The sequence below is a fragment of the Ambystoma mexicanum genome, chromosome 6q (genome assembly GCF_040938575.1).
Source record: "Ambystoma mexicanum isolate Mex_15411 chromosome 6q, UKY_AmexF1_1, whole genome shotgun sequence".
Lineage (NCBI taxonomy): Eukaryota > Metazoa > Chordata > Amphibia > Caudata > Ambystomatidae > Ambystoma > Ambystoma mexicanum.
The window spans coordinates 21,907,523-21,929,806 of record NC_090937.1 but is presented as its reverse complement, the minus strand read 5'-3'; positions in this window follow the sequence as shown (position 1 = coordinate 21,929,806).

The window sequence follows — 22,284 nt, the reverse complement described above, 5'->3', positions numbered from 1 at the left end:
TTGTTTGTCATTACTTCTGCAACTTCCTCAAAAGATAGTGTTTTCAATTGCTTTTAGAAATATACACTTTCAGAAAAAATGATACACTTTTATTAGTTCATTTGCATTGTGAACTGTGCAATGCCAACGAAAAGATACTAATATATACATTTCATATGGACCAACAAAACAGCATTATTTTTAGCTTGTGTTGTCTATATTATAAATAGTAAAGATCTATAGGGCTATGTGCATTGATGCAGCTGTTATTTGTATTGCATTAATCCCATCCTGCAGGATACCTCATTACCTTTCTCGATCTTCTTCAATGTGATTTGGTGTCCTGTATGGATCTACCTTGTCACCCTCATTATTAAATATTTATATGAGGCTTTTTCATGATCTCCTGCAGTTTCTACCCATATGGATGCATCGCTATATGCCGATGACTCACAGCTGCTTTAAAACTAAGTAGTGACTCAATTCATGATAAGAAATATTTCATCTCTATCTTTCAAACTTTTCACAAATGGATGCAAGACAACTGACTCTGTCTTAACAGCAATAAAACAGAATTGTTTGTGGTTGAACAGGGGCCATATAGGACATCTAACCCTGACATGTTGTTTTCATGGATAGTTAAACAATTCAGATTCAATCTAAAGTTAAGAGCCTTGGGGTATTCTCTGATTCCCATCGCACACGACTCAACAGATGAGCAAAGTTGGGAGCAGTGCAAGCTGCTACCTGCATCTCTTTCGCAACATTTAGCCTTATCTGTAAGGCTGCCATTCAGGCACCACGGCAAGAGCTATCACTGGTAGCACGCTGGACTATGCCAATGCTGTCTATATTGGAGCAGCACGTTATATCATACTGTTATGTGTATGCTTATTATTGACTGTATTGCATTCACAATGCCATGTATTATATTGGGTAGAATGTTATGTGTCATGCTTGGCTTATTATGTCAGAGCATTCTTATTAGAACTCCCATACTGTTTGTTATGCCTTAAAATTGTCAGTTGATGGAGGCTGCTGAACAGGCTGGGGGTCTTGTGTACATCTCTTAATCTAAGCTAATAAACCACTTCAAGTAACTGTGCTGGTGTGGTTATTAGCACAACAATGGCTACGAGGATGGGATGATGCTAGCAGTACCTCACTAGCATCCACTCTGGTTTCCAAGAACCCCAGCCAGAACAGGCAGTGTTCCCCTAACTTTGTGGAGCATCCTGCCACGTCGCTCCTAAGCTGTGAGGAGGAGTGCAGCGGCCCCGCTGGCGAGCCTTTGTCCTCGATGCCCCGGTAGGCTGGAGAGGAACGCCGACAAACAGAGGATTTGCCTGAGCGCCCTTGAAGTTTGGGAGGCGACGCTCGGAGGCGGCGTCCAGGTGTGGAGGCAACGCGGGCGTCTGGGCACCGAGGGGAAGTTGACTGGGTCTTCCCCCCGGCTCCGACACAACGGTGAGTTCCGTCTCCGCCTCCCCCCCTCTTTTCGGCAGGAGCAGCGTCAAAGTGCGCGTGGAGGAAAGGACCTCTGCACGTGACCAGTCACGCGAGCGCGAGTGCATCTGCAGCCCGGAAGCCCTCTGGCGCTGGCTACACGTTGCTACGAGCTCGCGATTGAATTAGCTCGAGCAAATTAAGCAGCAACACCTGCCCGCGGGCTTGATGGGGAGAAGGAAGTGTGTGTGACATTGTCACATGCAGCACAGGACTTGCCCATCGTAGCAGGCTGGGCAATACAGGTGAGAAGAGGACACAGAAGAGGTTGTTGTTTCCACTGTGTAAAGACATTCTGTGGTGTAAAGAGTAAAGTGTGTCATCTTAAGTGACATTGTGGTGAAAAGGAAAGCACAGCAGTTTGGCTAACAGGTGCTGCACACGCTTTTCCATTGGGCAAAAGGCATCCTTTGGGGTAAAGAGTAAAGAGTGCCACTTTAAGTGACATTTTGGTAAAAAGGAAAACAAATACTTTGGTGTCATATTTTGTGGCATTTATGGTGGTATTTTGATGATTGACTTCTGATACCCTGTAAGGATACCAGGTAGCCAGTAAATTTCCACAAACCAACAGCCACTGCACAGCTAGAGAGGAAATGGCTCTATCAGGAGTACCTGGCCCGCAAGTGTTTATACCCACTCCAGGCCCACCCAGAACCAAGTGGGCACCTTGGAAGAAGGGATTCCTGCATTATGTTAAAGCTGCGTGTGGGAATGGTATTTCTATGGAACGCAAAGTTGCGATGTTGATGCATTTCCTTGGATATGAGGGCCAAAGGATTTACAATACGCTTCCTGATGCTTCGGAGTTAGATTTGGAAGACAGAGCAACTGATCTTGATGTGGCACTGCATAAACTAGATAAGCACTTTGAAGCCAAAATAAGCATGGTGCTCGAGAGGTATCATTATGGTATGAGGTATCAACATGAAGGGGAGTGAGTGGAAGATTACATTACTGCTTTGAGACATTTGTCTTTAAATTGTAAATTTGGTGGGGGATTGGACGAACACATAAGAGACCAATTTATGCTCCACTGTTCTAGCGACAAAATACGTGAGGAAGTGTGGCTCAAAGATGACCCCAATTTGGAGGAAGTGATTGGTATATCCAAAAGGATTGAGCACACGTTGCAGTGTGTTGCGAAGTTATCTGTCAATACGACTAAGGCTAGCCAACCTACAGAAGTTCTGAGAGTGGGTGATAAAAAGAAGGATGGTACGAGGGAAAAAAAGAAGCATAAAGTAAAACCATCCAAGCAGTATGGTTCCAGTCAAAGCAAAGGGGGTGGGAATGATCCGAGGATTAAACAGCCTCAAAAAGATAATATGCAAGGGGTATCAAGAGAGATGATAAGCTATGTTTCCGTTGTGGTAGTGCGCGGCATTTGTCAAACTCTCCTGTGTGTCCCGAGAGACGGACCAATTGCAACATTTGCAAGAGATGGGGTCACTTTGAAAACTGTTGCAAAAATTATCGCATTGGTGGTGGGAAAGGGATATTGTTGATTGAAGATTATGATAATATTTAGTCTGAAGAGGGGATGTTTCTGAAAATGAAATTGTTACTGTGAATATGGTTCATTGTGCAGATCAGGATGACTGTGACCATCCTTCTGCTTGGGTTGAGGTAAATGGTCATCAGGTAAAGATGTTGGCTGATTCTTGCTCAAAAATCACCCTAATGTCCAAGTTGGTTTACGAAAATATAATTGGAGGATGTATGGGAGACTTGAGTCCCTCTGATAAGAATCCTGGGGGATACAATGGAAGCAGAATTGAGATACTAGGATGTTGCAATGCTAAATTTAAATTCAAGGGTAGGATGGCTCATGGAAAGATTTATGTTACTGAAAAGGGGGAGACTCTGCTTGGGTGGAGAGAGCAGAGGGGGCTTGGTATCAAGCTCGACCACAACAGCAAGGAACAAGTTCTCAATGTGGCCAGCAATGACATGTCTGACAAAATTGCATACAAAAGTCAAGATATTATTGCGAACTACCCTGAAGTCTTTGTCAAAGGAGTGGGTTGTCTCAAAGGGATGTTACACAAGATAGTGGTAAAGGAGGGTAGTGTACTGGTTGCAGCTAAACTCAGGCCTTTGCCATTATCCATGCGAGCTGCTGTGTGCGAAGAATTGAGCAAATTGGAAAAAGAGGGAATAATTGAAACTGCCAAAGCCATTGAATGGATTTCCCCAGTGGTGGTAGTGAAAAAGGCCAATGGTGATCTGAGAGTTTGTATAGACTTAAGAGAACTTAACCGTTGTGTTGTTGCTGATCGACATCCCCTTCCCAATATGGGAGAGCTTCTGAGTCGCATATGGAATGCGAAATTCTTTGCCAAATTAGATATGGCGAGTGCGTACCACCAGATAAATTTAGATGTAGAGTCTAGAAAACATACTGCCTTTATTACTTACGAGGGAGTTTACCAGTTTCACTGCATGCCCTTTGGATTAATTTCTGCATCCTCAGTACTCCAGAAGGTTATGGATAAGTTATTAAAGGATGTAAATGGAGTATGGTGTTTCCAGGATGATGTCCTGATTTGTGGAAACAGTGAGGAAGAATTGAGAAAGAGAGTTGAAACTGTTTTGGAAATTTTTAAAGCGAGGGGCATCACATTGAGGGGCGAAAAATTTGTTTTTTCAACCCGGGTGGTAGAATATCTAGGCCATGAGATTTCAGAGGAAGGTTTGAGGCATAAAGAGAGCTTGTGGATGGTATTATGAGAATGCAACCACCCAAAAATAAAGCAGAATTAAGATCGTTCCTGGGAACAATTGAGTTTTACCATAGATTTGTGAAAAAAATTATGCTGGTAGCGTAACCGCTTTAAGGGCTATTTTGAAGAAGGGAGCAGAATTCTTGTGGAGCGAGGAATGTGAGCAAGAGTTCAATTGCATTAAACAAAAGATTGACATGGCAAAGCCATTAGGCATGTTTGATACTAGAAGGAGGACCAGTTTGGCTGTGGATGCCAGTGATACTGGCATAGGGATGGTGATGTCACAATGGGAAGAAGATGGAAATGAAGAAATTGTGTTACATGCTTCCCACATGTTGAAAGGTGCAGAATCTGCATGTTGGATGGCAACTCCAATTTCATGGTGGCAGGATTGATTATGGCTTTGATTGTGTAGGGTCCCAAGTATTTGGTCCTTTCAGAGGGATGTTTTTTTATGCCAACCAGACCTTGTCTCCGATTTGGTAACTGGGAGCTTCTCTTCGGTGTTGATCTGCAAACCTTTTCTGTCTCTTCCTGGCTCTGGCCAGATGCTCAGCTGCTTCTTTAAAAACCTGGGTGATGGTTTTGTGCAGGTTTGCTATTGCTGGCATTTCTAATGTGTGAGTGGATCGAAAACAGATGTTTGTGGATGCCGTCCATACACAGTATAAACCGGACTTTGCCCTGTACTGGTGTGAATGGAATTATTATATGCGTACTCCACCAACCAGAATGTTGAAATGAATTGAGTTCCACGATCCGATATTAATACCGATGGGAACCACAAATGCAGTCACACAATATGTTCCAGAAACACTGTCGCAAAAGCAGAAGTGGTGGGGAGTCCAAGTGGGCCATTTTGGAGAACAAATCCACAATAACCAAGATGGTGTTGTAACTGTTGCAGGAAGGGAGATCAATAATAAAATACATGGACAGAGTGTGCCAAGGCACTGGTGGTACCATCAATGCATATAGTAGACCAGCAGGATTTTGCTTTTGGGATTTGTGTTGAGCGCAGACACCACAGGTCGCAATGAAGTGGGTAATGTCCTTTCTCCAAGTGGGCCAGTAATACTGTTTCTTTACTTTAGCCTGAGTTTTTGCTATTCCTGGATGTCCTTTCACCAAGGAATCATGATAGTTGGCGATGATTTGGTTTTGCAGTTTCTTATCTGGAATGTACAGTCGCCCTTGGAAGTAGGGTAGATCGTCTTCAATGGTGTATCAGTCTCCTTTTTGAAGCCATTCCTGTCGGGCTGATTGACTCATCTGGCATCGCAAGTCAGAATGTAGATTGTCCAGACAGGTAGCCGCGACAATCATATTTTGGATCCGCTCTTCAGGAATGATAGCCACAGGGTCCGGTATAGTGAAAGCTTCCTTTTCCTCGCTCATGCGGGAGAGGGCGTCCGCTTTCCCGTTATAAACTCCTGGTCTATAGGTAATGATAAAGTCATATTCTGCAAAGAAGAGGGCTCAACAAAGTTGGTGTGAAGATTGCGCCTTAGCAGACTTTACGTATTGTAGGTTGCGGTGATCCGTGAAGATAGTGACTGTATGTCTGGCTCCGAGAAGATAATGTCTTCATGCTTTAAACGCTGCCTTAATTGCTAGCAATTCTTTGTCAGTGATTGCATAGTTCAATTCGGGAGCAGAAAACCTATGGGACCAGAATGCCACGGGGTGTAACTGTCCGGTTTCAGGGTACCCTTGTGCCAATACAGCCCCCATTGCTATGTTGGAGGCATCAGTTTCAACCACATACGGTAAGTCTGGTTGCGGGTGTCGTAGAACTGGTGCTGTTGTAAACGCTCGTTTCAGTTTCTGAAAGGCTTCCTCAGCCTCTGGGGACAGACAGAATTGTTTGTTTTTTTGGCAGTAGAGAGGTAATAGGATGGACGTTCTGACAGAAGCCGGGTATGAACCGATGATTGAAGTTGGCGAATCCGAGCACACTTTGTACTCCTTTTGTAGACATCAGTGAAGGCCATTGAAGGATATCGTCCACTTTGCATGTATCCATGTGAACGCCTCGTGGTGTGAGAATAAAGGCAAGAAATTTGACCTCTGTTACATGGAAAAATCACTTCTCCAACTTGGCAAACAGTCGATGTTGCAGAGGCTTTTCTAGAACTCCCCAGACATGACCAATATGCTCTTCTTTGGAAGTTGAATAAATGAGAATGTCATCAATATAGACAAGTACGCAAACGTCCAGTAATTCACAGAGCATGTCATTCATAAAAAACTGGAACACCGCGGGGGCATTACATAGCCCAAAGGGCATCACCTGGTATTCATAGAGGCCATATTTAGTACGGAATGCCGTCTTCCAGTCATCTCCTTCTTTGACGCTTACAAGGTGGTAGGCCCCTCGTAGGTCCGGTTTTGTGTAAATCTGAGCGTTGTTTACCTGATCCAAGAGTTCTGGGATAAGTGGTAACGGGTATCTATTCTTCCCCATGATCTGGTTTAGTGCTCTTTAATCAATGCACGTTCTTAAGTCGCCCTCCTTTTTAGGCCGAAAAAGAGCGCCGAGGTGGCAGGGGATTTGGATGGACGGATGAAGCCATTGGCTAGGTACTGGTCTAGGTAAGATGTTAGGTGTTGGTTTTTCTGCTCAGTTAGAGCATAAATCCGACTGCAGGGTATCTGGGCTCCGGGTACGAGATCAATTTGGCAGTCGTAAGACCTGTGCAGAGGAAGGACGTTTGCTTGTTCCTTTTGAAAGACATCCTGGTAATCTAGGTATTAGAGTGGCAAGGAGCCAGTGAGACCCAGTACGATTCCTTTCTTAGTCTTCAGGTTGGTGGGCCTTTGAATGTAACAGGTGTCAAAACAGTCTCGGGGAAAGGTCAGAACTCGTTTTCGCCAGTCAATCACAGGGTTGTGGGTCTCCAACCAAGTTATTCCTAATATCATCTCGAACTGAGGAGCACCAATGAGATCGAAGGTAATGTCCTCTTGGTGGCCGTCTTGACACAACAGCTTGACTTTTTCGGTATAATGTGTTACTGAGCCGGATGAAAGTTGAGATCCATCTACCGCTGTGACATTGTGTACGATTTCTGCTTTTGTTGGAGAGGAAGGCCTATTCGGATAGCCAGATCTTGGTCAATGTAGTTTCCCACAGCTCTGCTGTCAATGTCTGCTTCCAAATCATGTATTTTTGACAGTTGTTTGTGGTCTACCAAGAGCGCCGGGATGACTAGATGTGAGGTCTTTACATGTTCCTTTTTACCGCTCGATAAGTGGACCCCTACGCTTGCCGGGCGTTGGAATTTTCTGAGTCTTATTCTCCTTCTTCATCTTTGTCGGTTGCTCCAACTATTTTCCTGGGTGGATTCACCCGGCATTCTCGAAGAAAGTGACCTGCTTTTCCACAGTACAAGCAGAGTTGTTGTTGGCTCCTTTTTTTCATTCTGCCTTGGTGAGTGGAATCCGTAGTCCGCCAATTTGCATGTGTTTGGTCTGTTCATGTGACTTGGGTGGATTATCACGAGGCCGCACATAGACCAGTCGCCCTTCAGCCCTTGTTTTATCCATTTTTTCGATCCTGCAGCCTGTGATTGAGCTGTACAGTTAGGTTGATGTATTCAGCCCAGCCCTCTGGGGGATTTACCACTTGAGCGAAAACGTCATTGAGTTCTCCACGCAATCCACGGTAAAAGAGTGCAGTCCTTTTTCCTTCTACCCAATTAGTTTGAGCTATAAGACGATTGAAAGATGCGATGTAGGTTGACGATTGAAAGATGCAATGTAGGTTAACAAATCCTGATTTCCCTGTCTGAGTGACAGTAATTCGTTGTCCAGGGTCTGTCCTTGAGTGTGACATGAAAACAATTTCTCCATTTCGTGCCGAAAACCCCTAAGTTCCCTAAGCAAAGGATCATCTTGATTTACCAAAGGTTTTGACCAGTCCACTGCACTGCCTCCCAAATACAAGAGTATGAACACCACTCTGGCTTGGTCTTTGGGAAAAGCCCCAGGTCTGCACAACATTTTTTAAGTGGCATTGATTCATAAATATGGCATACTTGTTAGGGTCTCCTGTGAAATGTTTGGGCGGGGCCAGAGGAACTGCTCCTGGAAGAACCACCTGAACTGGTGGTGACTGGTGCAGTGTGGGAATAGGCCCTGGCAATGGGACCTGGCCAGCTTGTGCCTGGAGTAAATGTCTTTCCAAACCATCAGTACGCTCTCGGTTCACAATAAGGTTCCTTCTTAAGGCATTGGTTTTCTGCCTAGAAGCATGAACTTCAGCCTGTAATTCACCCAAAAGTTGGGCCAAATGGTCAGTCTCTGAGGTATCCATAATGCACAGGTAGAGATTAGTAGTGGCTTTGCATTCTGTTACGCTCACCTGGTCTCTGCGGGGACGTAGGGGCACAGTTGCAGCCCACCCATGAAGTAGAACCCCCCTGTCTGCTTTCTCCCGCTGCAAATAGCCTGTGGGCTGCTGCGATGAATTGGACCACTGCTCCTGTGTAGATATGAGAGGACGAAAGTTTGCTGGCCTGTGAGTGAATTCCCACTCAAACCCTTCTTCCCATAGCGTGGTTTCCGTGAGCAGGCCTCGACCCATTAAGGCTAAACTGTAGATTATTAATGGTGAGCTCTCCATCCTGCTACTTCTGGCAGGGGCGCATTTAGGATGAGGAAACAAGTTCCTTCACTGGTCCTTCATACGTGGTGTCCTGTCCAGCTGCGACTATTCCACGCCTTTCCGGTAAGTGTCTTTCAGTTTTCTCTTTGTCTTGAAGTATTTGTATTGTCTTTCTCACAGACTGTTGTCAGCTCTGTAATAATGTCTGTCTTTCTCCCAAATAGGTGTGATTGCGGCCCAGCGGAGCACGAGGTGGCTCCAGATGAGGAGCAGAGGATCCCGCGGAATTCCGGCAGCAGGTAAGTGACCTTTTAAGGATAAGCGCGAAGAATTTTGCAAGCACGACCTCAAACTGAAAGTTCGTAATGTCTAACCTTGCCTTTTGTCCTTTTACAGGGTCTGACCTTCGTGGATGAAGAAGATGTTGTGCTGCGGTGCCCAGAGCTGAAGTCCTGCGTGCCGGAGGATGAAGAAGATGTCGTGCTGTGGTGCCCAGAGCTGAAGTCCTGTGTGCCGGAGGATGAAGAAGATGTCGTGCTGCGGTGCCCAGAGCTGAAGTCCTGCGTTCCGGAGGATGAAGAATGGATGTCAGGCTCAGCGGTGAAGAATGCAGGTGAATGCTGACTCCAGGAGATAAGCGTATGGGCAGGAAACTGGATTCTCAAGATAAGTGCTGCTTTATCCCGGGCGGCGGTGAGCGTTACAATGCATGCAAATGCAGATTAACGCGAAGCGTGCGCCTTGGGGTTGGGTTGGCTTTTATAGCTGAGCTCTTAAGGCCGCGCCCGCTAGTTCTTTTCTGCTTGCCATGCCCTGCCACTCCTTGAAGTTGCATGTGCAGCTCAAGATGGAAGGCCATACCCGGACTGACTGCACACACGTGGAAAGTTCCTGAAAAGCACTCCTGCCCACAATAAAGAGTCTTGCTTATGTTTCTCCATGAGCCTGGCGCCAAAGGCGCCAGGACTGAGTCCAACCGGGCCCCCTGTGTGTAAACGTCCCAAAGGGACGTGCGTGAACCATAGTACCCCTTGCTCCCACAACCTGATGGTGCAGCTCCTGTGATCCTGGGCAAGTGGCCATGACAATTATTTACTGTCTTCAGCAGACTTTGTGAATTACCTCCATTTAGAATAGATCTAGATATAAAACAATGTCCCAGTGACACCTAAATGTGGCCTTTCAAAGTTCATTCCTCTGCACTAAAGACGTGTCTGTAGGTGTACTGCAAATAAGGATTCAAGACCTTGCTTTCGTAAGTGTAATAAATTGAATTAAATGCAATGTTCATTAGAGGGGGCATTTTCAGCAGCCAAATGTTGTTTAAGTATACATCCTAAAATGTTCAAGTAATAAAATGTGCATTGGTAGCATAATAATAAAAGTAAGTGTGCATACACTCATTTGTGGGTGAGCCATCAAACACACAGAACCAAAACATCAAATGATGATATATCATAGAACGGACACTTATATGGATCCCAAACTATTAAGATTGTTTGTCATTACTTCTGCAACTTCCTCAAAAGATAGTGTTTTCAATTGCTTTTAGAAATATACACTTTCAGAAAAAATGATACACTTTTATTAGTTCATTTGCATTGTGAACTGTGCAATGCCAACGAAAAGATACTAATATATACATTTCATATGGACCAACAAAACAGCATTATTTTTAGCTTGTGTTGTCTATATTATAAATAGTAAAGATCTATAGGGCTATGTGCATTGATGCAGCTGTTATTTGTATTGCATTAATCCCATCCTGCAGGATACCTCATTACCTTTCTCGATCTTCTTCAATGTAATTTGGTGTCCTGTATGGATCTACCTTGTCACCCTCATTATTAAATATTTATATGAGGCTTTTTCATGATCTCCTGCAGTTTCTACCCATATGGATGCATCGCTATATGCCGATGACTCACAGCTGCTTTAAAACTAAGTAGTGACTCAATTCATGATAAGAAATATTTCATCTCTATCTTTCAAACTTTTCACAAATGGATGCAAGACAACTGACTCTGTCTTAACAGCAATAAAACAGAATTGTTTGTGGTTGAACAGGGGCCATATAGGACATCTAACCCTGACATGTTGTTTTCATGGATAGTTAAACAATTCAGATTCAATCTAAAGTTAAGAGCCTTGGGGTATTCTCTGATTCCCATCGCACACGACTCAACAGATGAGCAAAGTTGGGAGCAGTGCAAGCTGCTACCTGCATCTCTTTCGCAACATTTAGCCTTATCTGTAAGGCTGCCATTCAGGCACCACGGCAAGAGCTATCACTGGTAGCACGCTGGACTATGCCAATGCTGTCTATATTGGAGCAGCACGTTATATCATACTGTTATGTGTATGCTTATTATTGACTGTATTGCATTCACAATGCCATGTATTATATTGGGTAGAATGTTATGTGTCATGCTTGGCTTATTATGTCAGAGCATTCTTATTAGAACTCCCATACTGTTTGTTATGCCTTAAAATTGTCAGTTGATGGAGGCTGCTGAACAGGCTGGGGGTCTTGTGTACATCTCTTAATCTAAGCTAATAAACCACTTCAAGTAACTGTGCTGGTGTGGTTATTAGCACAACAATGGCTACGAGGATGGGATGATGCTAGCAGTACCTCACTAGCATCCACTCTGGTTTCCAAGAACCCCAGCCAGAACAGGCAGTGTTCCCCTAACTTTGTGGAGCATCCTGCCACGTCGCTCCTAAGCTGTGAGGAGGAGTGCAGCGGCCCCGCTGGCGAGCCTTTGTCCTCGATGCCCCGGTAGGCTGGAGAGGAACGCCGACAAACAGAGGATTTGCCTGAGCGCCCTTGAAGTTTGGGAGGCGACGCTCGGAGGCGGCGTCCAGGTGTGGAGGCAACGCAGGCGTCTGGGCACCGAGGGGAAGTTGACTGGGTCTTCCCCCCGGCTCCGACACAACGGTGAGTTCCGTCTCCGCCTCCCCCCCTCTTTTCGGCAGGAGCAGCGTCAAAGTGCGCGTGGAGGAAAGGACCTCTGCACGTGACCAGTCACGCGAGCACGAGTGCATCTGCAGCCCGGAAGCCCTCTGGCGCTGGCTACACGTTGCTACGAGCTCGCGATTGAATTAGCTCGAGCAAATTAAGCAGCAACACCTGCCCGCGGGCTTGATGGGGAGAAGGAAGTGTGTGTGACATTGTCACATGCAGCACAGGACTTGCCCATCGTAGCAGGCTGGGCAATACAGGTGAGAAGAGGACACAGAAGAGGTTGTTGTTTCCACTGTGTAAAGACATTCTGTGGTGTAAAGAGTAAAGTGTGTCATCTTAAGTGACATTGTGGTGAAAAGGAAAGCACAGCAGTTTGGCTAACAGGTGCTGCACACGCTTTTCCATTGGGCAAAAGGCATCCTTTGGGGTAAAGAGTAAAGAGTGCCACTTTAAGTGACATTTTGGTAAAAAGGAAAACAAATACTTTGGTGTCATATTTTGTGGCATTTATGGTGGTATTTTGATGATTGACTTCTGATACCCTGTAAGGATACCAGGTAGCCAGTAAATTTCCACAAACCAACAGCCACTGCACAGCTAGAGAGGAAATGGCTCTATCAGGAGTACCTGGCCCGCAAGTGTTTATACCCACTCCAGGCCCACCCAGAACCAAGTGGGCACCTTGGAAGAAGGGATTCCTGCATTATGTTAAAGCTGCGTGTGGGAATGGTATTTCTATGGAACGCAAAGTTGCGATGTTGATGCATTTCCTTGGATATGAGGGCCAAAGGATTTACAATACGCTTCCTGATGCTTCGGAGTTAGATTTGGAAGACAGAGCAACTGATCTTGATGTGGCACTGCATAAACTAGATAAGCACTTTGAAGCCAAAATAAGCATGGTGCTCGAGAGGTATCATTGTGGTATGAGGTATCAACATGAAGGGGAGTGAGTGGAAGATTACATTACTGCTTTGAGACATTTGTCTTTAAATTGTAAATTTGGTGGGGGATTGGACGAACACATAAGAGACCAATTTATGCTCCACTGTTCTAGCGACAAAATACGTGAGGAAGTGTGGCTCAAAGATGACCCCAATTTGGAGGAAGTGATTGGTATATCCAAAAGGATTGAGCACACGTTGCAGTGTGTTGCGAAGTTATCTGTCAATACGACTAAGGCTAGCCAACCTACAGAAGTTCTGAGAGTGGGTGATAAAAAGAAGGATGGTACGAGGGAAAAAAAGAAGCATAAAGTAAAACCATCCAAGCAGTATGGTTCCAGTCAAAGCAAAGGGGGTGTGAATGATCCGAGGATTAAACAGCCTCAAAAAGATAATATGCAAGGGGTATCAAGAGAGATGATAAGCTATGTTTCCGTTGTGGTAGTGCGCGGCATTTGTCAAACTCTCCTGTGTGTCCCGAGAGACGGACCAATTGCAACATTTGCAAGAGATGGGGTCACTTTGAAAACTGTTGCAAAAATTATCGCATTGGTGGTGGGAAAGGGATATTGTTGATTGAAGATTATGATAATATTTAGTCTGAAGAGGGGATGTTTCTGAAAATGAAATTGTTACTGTGAATATGGTTCATTGTGCAGATCAGGATGACTGTGACCATCCTTCTGCTTGGGTTGAGGTAAATGGTCATCAGGTAAAGATGTTGGCTGATTCTTGCTCAAAAATCACCCTAATGTCCAAGTTGGTTTACGAAAATATAATTGGAGGATGTATGGGAGACTTGAGTCCCTCTGATAAGAATCCTGGGGGATACAATGGAAGCAGAATTGAGATACTAGGATGTTGCAATGCTAAATTTAAATTCAAGGGTAGGATGGCTCATGGAAAGATTTATGTTACTGAAAAGGGGGAGACTCTGCTTGGGTGGAGAGAGCAGAGGGGGCTTGGTATCAAGCTCGACCACAACAGCAAGGAACAAGTTCTCAATGTGGCCAGCAATGACATGTCTGACAAAATTGCATACAAAAGTCAAGATATTATTGCGAACTACCCTGAAGTCTTTGTCAAAGGAGTGGGTTGTCTCAAAGGGATGTTACACAAGATAGTGGTAAAGGAGGGTAGTGTACTGGTTGCAGCTAAACTCAGGCCTTTGCCATTATCCATGCGAGCTGCTGTGTGCGAAGAATTGAGCAAATTGGAAAAAGAGGGAATAATTGAAACTGCCAAAGCCATTGAATGGATTTCCCCAGTGGTGGTAGTGAAAAAGGCCAATGGTGATCTGAGAGTTTGTATAGACTTAAGAGAACTTAACCGTTGTGTTGTTGCTGATCGACATCCCCTTCCCAATATGGGAGAGCTTCTGAGTCGCATATGGAATGCGAAATTCTTTGCCAAATTAGATATGGCGAGTGCGTACCACCAGATAAATTTAGATGTAGAGTCTAGAAAACATACTGCCTTTATTACTTACGAGGGAGTTTACCAGTTTCACTGCATGCCCTTTGGATTAATTTCTGCACCCTCAGTACTCCAGAAGGTTATGGATAAGTTATTAAAGGATGTAAATGGAGTATGGTGTTTCCAGGATGATGTCCTGATTTGTGGAAACAGTGAGGAAGAATTGAGAAAGAGAGTTGAAACTGTTTTGGAAATTTTTAAAGCGAGGGGCATCACATTGAGGGGCGAAAAATTTGTTTTTTCAACCCGGGTGGTAGAATATCTAGGCCATGAGATTTCAGAGGAAGGTTTGAGGCATAAAGAGAGCTTGTGGATGGTATTATGAGAATGCAACCACCCAAAAATAAAGCAGAATTAAGATCGTTCCTGGGAACAATTGAGTTTTACCATAGATTTGTGAAAAAAATTATGCTGGTAGCGTAACCGCTTTAAGGGCTATTTTGAAGAAGGGAGCAGAATTCTTGTGGAGCGAGGAATGTGAGCAAGAGTTCAATTGCATTAAACAAAAGATTGACATGGCAAAGCCATTAGGCATGTTTGATACTAGAAGGAGGACCAGTTTGGCTGTGGATGCCAGTGATACTGGCATAGGGGTGGTGATGTCACAATGGGAAGCAGATGGAAATGAAGAAATTGTGTTACATGCTTCCCACATGTTGAAAGGTGCAGAACTTAACTATTCTGTGTTGGAGAAAGAGGCCCTAGCATGTCATTGGGGCATAGAAAAACTCAAAAATGTTGTGTGGGGACAGGAATTTACCTTGAGAACTGACCATAAACCATTGAAGGCCATATTTGAAACAAAGGGTCTTGATAAAGTGTCGAGGAGAGTTGCCTGTTGGGTGACTAAGTTGCAATGTCACAAGTTTGTTATAGAAGTTGTTTCAGGTAAAGACAATGTACAAGCTGATCATGTGTCCAGGGTAAGAACAAAAGAAGGTAAGGAAGGGGAGAGAGAGAAATATGTTGAAATGGGAAATATGTTTTTTGCAACTGCAAAGGAAATTATACAAAAAGATGAATGGACACGTATAATGGAGTCGAACGAGATGTGGAAACGGATAGTGAGTTTTGTTAGGGAGGAGTGGCCAGAAAAAAGATTGTTGTCTGGTGAGGAAAGAGCATTATGGGAAGTAAGGTTTCAGTTGTCTGTGAAGGATGGGTTGGTCTATCGGTGGGATAAATTGGTTGTCCCGCATTGTCTGAGGGAGAGACTTGTAAGGACTGCACATCAGGGGCACATAGGTGTGTACAAAACTAAAGAAATAATCAAAGTTGATTATTGGTGGCCAGATTTGGAGCGAGAAATTGAGAAGATGGTTGGTGGATGTGCCGATTGTATCAAATCGGGGAAGAATTTGATGGCTGTGTCACAGCCAATGGGGAAGGTGCAAGCACCCAGGGGAGTGTGGCAAGATGTGGCAATTGTTATTTTGGGACCAGTCGATATGGGAATGGGGCGAGGGAGATTTATCCTGGCTTTAGTAGATACATTCTCAAGATGGACTGAATTTAAAATACTGAGAGATGTGACGTGTCAGCAGGTTGCGGAATTTCTGTCTGGAATATTTGAAAGGGAAGGATTACCCAGGAGCGTACTTACGGATAATGGTCTGCAATTTGCTGGGAGACTATTTGAAGAGTATTTAGTGAAATGTGGTATAAAGCACAAAAGATCCGCTCTATATTGTCCACAGGGCAATGGAATGACTGAAAGGGTAAACCGGTCCATAATGGAGGCTATCAGAGGAGCAAATGCATGTGGTTTGGATAAGAAAGTGCCAGTGAAGGAACGATTGTATGCTTTGCGGATGGCGCTGTGTGCTGAAACTGGTGCTTGCCCTTTCGAACTTATGAGGGGTTGCAGGCGTAACACAATGTTATCACCTGCCTGGCTAGGAAGAGCAAGGAAACTGATATTGTTGTGGATGAGGTAAGAAAAAGGATGGACGACCGAAAGGATAAATTGGTGAGAAGAATGAATTAGAAGTTTCCTAAAAAAAAGAACAAGAGTTGAGGTGGGAGACCTCATTAGGATAACGAGAGCTGTGATACCCAAAAAGGGGGATCCACTGTATTCAGATCCGGTAAGGGTCACACAGGTTTATGAAAATGCAGTGAGACTGGAGAGTGGGCAAGTGTGGAATATGTCCCGAGTGGGGAGATTAAAAAAAAAGTAAGAAATGTTTATGTACTATGATATTTTCCAAATTCAGTTACAGTGTGCACACACAACTGTTCTAAATGCTATAAAAAATCTTTTTTTTATTTTTTTTTATTAAGGGAGGGGGGTGTGTTATGTGTATGCTTATTATTGACTGTATTGCATTCACAATGCCATGTATTATATTGGGTAGAATGTTATGTGTCATGCTTGCCTTATTATGTCAGAGCATTCTTATTAGAACTCCCATACTGTTTGTTATGCCTTAAAGTTATCAGTTGATGGAGGCTGCTGAACAGGCTGGGGGTCTTGTGTACATCTCTTAATCTACACTAATAAACCACTTCAAGTAACTGTGCCGGTGTGGTTATTAGCACAACACATACTAAGCTACTGGCCATTCAAAACTGTGCAGCTAAGGTTGCCAAACATTCAAATGATCGAGCTCAGGCTACTGCTATTTGTCGCTCCCAGTGGCTGCTAAGATTACATTTGAAGTCAAAACTCTAGTTTTTTTAAGTGTTGGCATAATCTTGCTGCCAACATGTCGAGTTGCAGAATTGAAGTATCTTGCAACACAGGAGAGCCTTTTATAAATACTTTATTAAGTTAATACTATATATATATATTAAATTAGGGGATATGAACAGAGCGGCATATCTGTGAGTCCTTCTCCTTCTCCAACCGCCAGCTCACTGTCCACTCCATTCCATCCCTCACATTCCTATTCTGGAATTCTCTTCATGAGCACCAGCTGTAATATACAATACTACACATCCCTCTTCTTCCACAAGACCTTCCTCACTCACCAAAGTCCATCAGGTGAACTGGTCTCCTATAGCTCCTTCCGAGTCGCGATCTTGAAGCCAGTACTGCACTCGGTATATGTGTTGAATTTGATAAAGACAAACTTTGACTCACATATTATTTTCTAAATCCACTTCCTCATCATCATCCCTCTTATCATTACCATCACTAGACATGAGCATCACCCGACCATTATTCCACGCTCTCCCATCACAAGTTCTCACAGCATGCTTGAAAACCTCAATCACTTTAATGGGATCTGACCACTTGCTGCCATTCATCCTCAACGCCTCTGGTAACTTAATCCTCACACAACAGCCTACATAGAGACTCTCACTAACTCTGAACCTCCTGTTGTCATGCCATGATTTGTTATTAAGTTGTCTCTTCCTGATCTTTGCTTCAGCATCACTTACCAACACTTCCATACCTAGCACATCACTCATCCACGCTTGATATTTTTCATTGCAAACATTATTTTGGCATCTTTTTTCATCTCTTCTGCCCATTCCTCTCTGGAGATAGCTGCATCCTGAAGCGCACATATCATCTCATGTTGTTCTTCTACTTCTTCACCCTCTTCTTGAAGATTCATCAACCTTGAAAGAAAATCTGCAGCATAATTCTTCACACCAGGAATATACTTCATTAACAGATCAAATTCTTGCATCCTGGAAACCTTCCTGATACTTTATCTAATCCTTTATTCATGAACACTTCCACCAATGGTTTGTGGTCAGTGTGTAATTCAAATCTTGTTCCCCATATGAAACTTCTTGTAACGCTTACCTTGTATCCACAGGGACGCCTCTCGACTGGTCTGGGAAACTTCTGGGTTCACTGCACCTTCCACGGACATCGTTCTGCCAGGAATCAGTTCTTGATTTTCGTAATGTCGCGCTCTCTGTCCTACCGTTGTTGGCTTGATCCGCTGAGTTACTTCACTGTCGATTGCCTGGAGTCCAGACCGGCTGCGACTCCACCTTTTAGGTAAGTCTTTAGTGTTTTTTGAGTAATGTCTATATTGATAAATGCCCCAATGACCTTCTTCTCTTGTCTTGTAGAGGCTGATGGAGAGAGCCAAGGCTGACGGTTGAGTTCGAGAAGGTAAGGATGCGCTAGATGCTGTGCTGAAAGTGTCCTTGCAAGTCGACTGACCTGTGTTGTTGTTCTTCACAGGTCACAGAGAATCCCTGGAAGCGGCGATGTATTGGGACCAAACGCCGAAGATGATGTTCGGAATGGCAGAGGCCTTCCAGGAGGGATGGTAAGTAGCTTCTGATTCTTGCCTTTATTGTCCTAAAGATGTAGCAGGAGATCGATGGAATGCTGAGCAGGACCCGGTGAACATCACGCTGCAAAAGCAGAATAACGCAAAGCGCGTGGCTTGGGTCGGGCGTGGTTTAAATACCCAGCAGGTATCCCAGGTGCCTTTGGGGCGGACCCCGCCCTGAAACTAGACTGCTTGTTGCAGTTCCCCGATAATCCTTGTGGGGGCAGCCATGTTCACCCATTGTCCATTGGAACCCATACTTGTCAAGTGAACCTGATGCCAACGGCACCAGGATTGTGTCCAAGGCACCCGCAACGGGCTGGCTTGGGCCTTTCTGGCCTTGTAACAGTACAAAGGCGGGGGGCCATGGTGCCCGAGACCCAAAGTCTAGGTTCAAGGTCGTGACACTTCTGAATTTATTAACTGCCCAAACAATAGCCAGTGCTTCCTTCTCTATGGTAGTGTATGCCTTCTCTGCTCCTTTTAGTAAACGTGAGGCCAATGCTATGATATGTTACTTTCCTTCATGTACTTGTGTCAACACTGCCCCTAGACCAACCTTGCTCGCGTCGGTCGTGATCATCGTACGTCATCCTCGCACATAGTTCTTCAATGTCGGTGCTGTTCCTAAAGCATTTTTTATATACTTGAATTCTTCCTCACACGCTTCATTCCAATCAAACTTCCTGTTCATCTTTGTCAGATCTCTTAACACTGCTGTGTGATCTGAACATTTTCTCACATACTTCGAATAATATTCGGCCATGCCCAAAAATGTCCTCAGCAGTTCTCTGTTGTTTGGAGTGGCCATCTCCTCTATAGCAGACATTAATTCAGTTCTGGGTGCAGTGCCATTCTTAGATATGACACGACCCAAGTACTCAATTTCTTTTCTATTGATCTTTGATTTTTCCTTGCTAATGATCATGCCCACCTTATGCAATTTTCTTAAGACTTTCTCTAGTCTTCTATTGTGTTCTTCCTCCGTATCTACATACATATGTATATCATCTTGAAAGACAATTACACCTTCATCTCCATCAAATATACGATGAATAATTTTCTGAAATACTGAGGCTGCCGAGATGAGTCCAAACGGCATCCTCCAGTACTGATACAATCCTTCTGGTGTGATAAATGCGGTCAGATGTCTTGAACCCTTATGTAATTGAACTTGATGTTAGGCAGAGGTAAGATCTAATGTCAAAAATACTTTAGCCGATCCCATGGTTGGATGTTCGGTAATGGATGTCTCTGTGGAATAATACATGTGTTCAACTCCCTTAGATCAATGCACACCCTGACTTTTCCAGAACTTTTCCTCACAATTACAAGTGGCGAGACACATTCTGCAGCTTCAATGTTCTCTATGTTCCCTTGTTCTTCTAGCTTTCTCAGTTCTTTTTCTACCTCTTCTCTCATAGCCAGAGGAACACTTCTCAACTTCTGAGCAACTGGTTTGCACCCTACTTTGATCTGAATTCGGTGTGTAATGCCTTTAACACATCCTATCCCATTTCTAAATACTTCCATCTTTATCTTCTCTGCATCCTTTTCCGTTGATTCCACAGCATATATTGATTCTTCTGCACTGGCGTCCAGTCGTACTTTGAGCCATTCATGATGCGTCCAACTGAGTAAAGATGATGCACCCTTTTTTGAGACATACACTTTTCCAATAACCATCCTATTTTTGAAGCCCAATGTGGCCTTGAACCATCCTATAATATCAATCTTCACCCCTCCATAGGCTCTGGGATTGAAGTCAGCTTCATTTAGCCACTTAGGACCTATTTTCTTCCACATTGCTTCTGGTAATAGTGTATATTTTGCTCCAGAATCTGTCATCATTCTGATCGGGTTACCATTCACCATGATCATGGTCTTCGGACTTTCCAATTCTACTTAATTGTCTTTGTCACAAATTGCAAAAACACATTCCTCTCCTTCATAACTTCCTTCATTTCCAATTCAATTCATGCTGCTCTTTCCTATTCTGCAGCATTTAGCCAAGTGACCTTTCCCATTGCAGTTTCTACATATTATATGTAGAGCAGGACAGTCGGGATTACTGGCCCAATGCGATGGACTGTCATATCTGAAACTGGCTCTGCTCCTACCTTTGCCTCTTTTACTGGTTTCAGGTCGACGACTTCCTATGAAGCGTCCTCGATTGTATCCACTGTATCCACATCCACTGTATCCCTGACTTCTCGTTATCCCCATTGTATCTGGATGGGTCCTGCGCCCTGGAATCTTCTTTCTTTCTCATAATGGGATTGTTGTGATTGCTGATGGCTTACATTGGCAGGCTGTGTAAGTTGAAGCATGTTGATAGATGATTCTGCTTTTATCGAACTATCTTTCACCCTACCTTCTAATGTCTTGACACAATTTTCCATGTGTTCTACTTCTTTGGCAATCCACAACACTACATCTAGGGGTGGATCGTCTTCAGCCAACAACTTCTCCCTAACTTTGGTGCTGCCACATTCTAACATAAACTGATCTCTAAATCCAGATGCTGCCCAAATTTGCAATTCTTTGCCAATTTCCTCAGAATTGTTATGTATTGTTCAACGCTTTCTCCTGTTTCTTGTGATCTTTTACCAAATCTGTACCTTTCCAGTTACAGTGCTCAACTTCTTTTCATAATGTTTGTTCATTTTAACAATGCACTTTTCGTATTCGTTCATATCCCCACCTTCTGCTGCTTGTAGATCTGGTAAATCCTCATAATTCTCCTGGCCAGCTGGACCTAAACAATGTAGAAGAAGCAATTTCTCCCTTTCTATACTGTAATTCGTGCCGCACACCACAGTGGCATAATGTTCAAATGACTTCTACCACCTCTTCCAAGGTAGAATTGGTTGACCTGTCTCTGGTAGGAACATAGCTGGTGGTGGGACACTATGCATAGATATGTTTCTTATAGAATTTTCAAAGCAATTTTCCTGTACCACGCTCAACTCTGCGAATTAACCAGTAAATTAAATAATATGCAAAGAGATATTGTAATCTCAGAAAGTTCATTTTTTATTATTGTGTCAAATTTGTCCAAACAGGACATTTTTCTGATATTGTCAATTATTTGTGGCTGCGTTCATTCGTCACAAACAATACATTTTTCTGATCATTTCAATTAATTGTGGCTGAGTTCATTTGTCACATATAGAACATATGTTTGCTCAATTATACATCCAAAACCATTATGGAAGAAAAACAAAATGATCGATTCATTGTTTGATGTAGTTCATTCAAATGTTTGATATAATTCGTTCAAATTAAACCATGTGAGTACCTAACAAAACATATCATTTGAGTTTCACTCATTTACCAACATAACCAATTATGACAGTAAAAAAAAGGGAATAAATCAATGCCAATATGTCAATGGCGATGCCAAAATAAACAAAACAAATGCCAATAGATCAATGCCAATGCCAACACCTGTTTCAACCCTTCCGGGTCTTCTTCAGGGCATACAATATATACATTAACCTCAATTAGCTTGAGTATACACTTTGTGTTCAATTATTGTATATCACATCATTGCTCATCACTGTGAAAGAAGAAAAGGATGGGGGAGGAGAGTAGAGGAGAGACAAAAAGTACAAACCAGAATTAGTATTATAGGCTTTCCAATTTCATGTTTAAAATAACACATTCATGAGTTATCCCGCTAATCCTACCAGTTGTTTACTGAATGTCCAGTCATATTAACATTCTCTAAATTATTAGACATTCCTAACTCAATACTCATGACAGACTGTTAATTCCTGAAACAAAGACAACTTCTTTGCTATTCATTTCCTTTTTCATCTGTAAG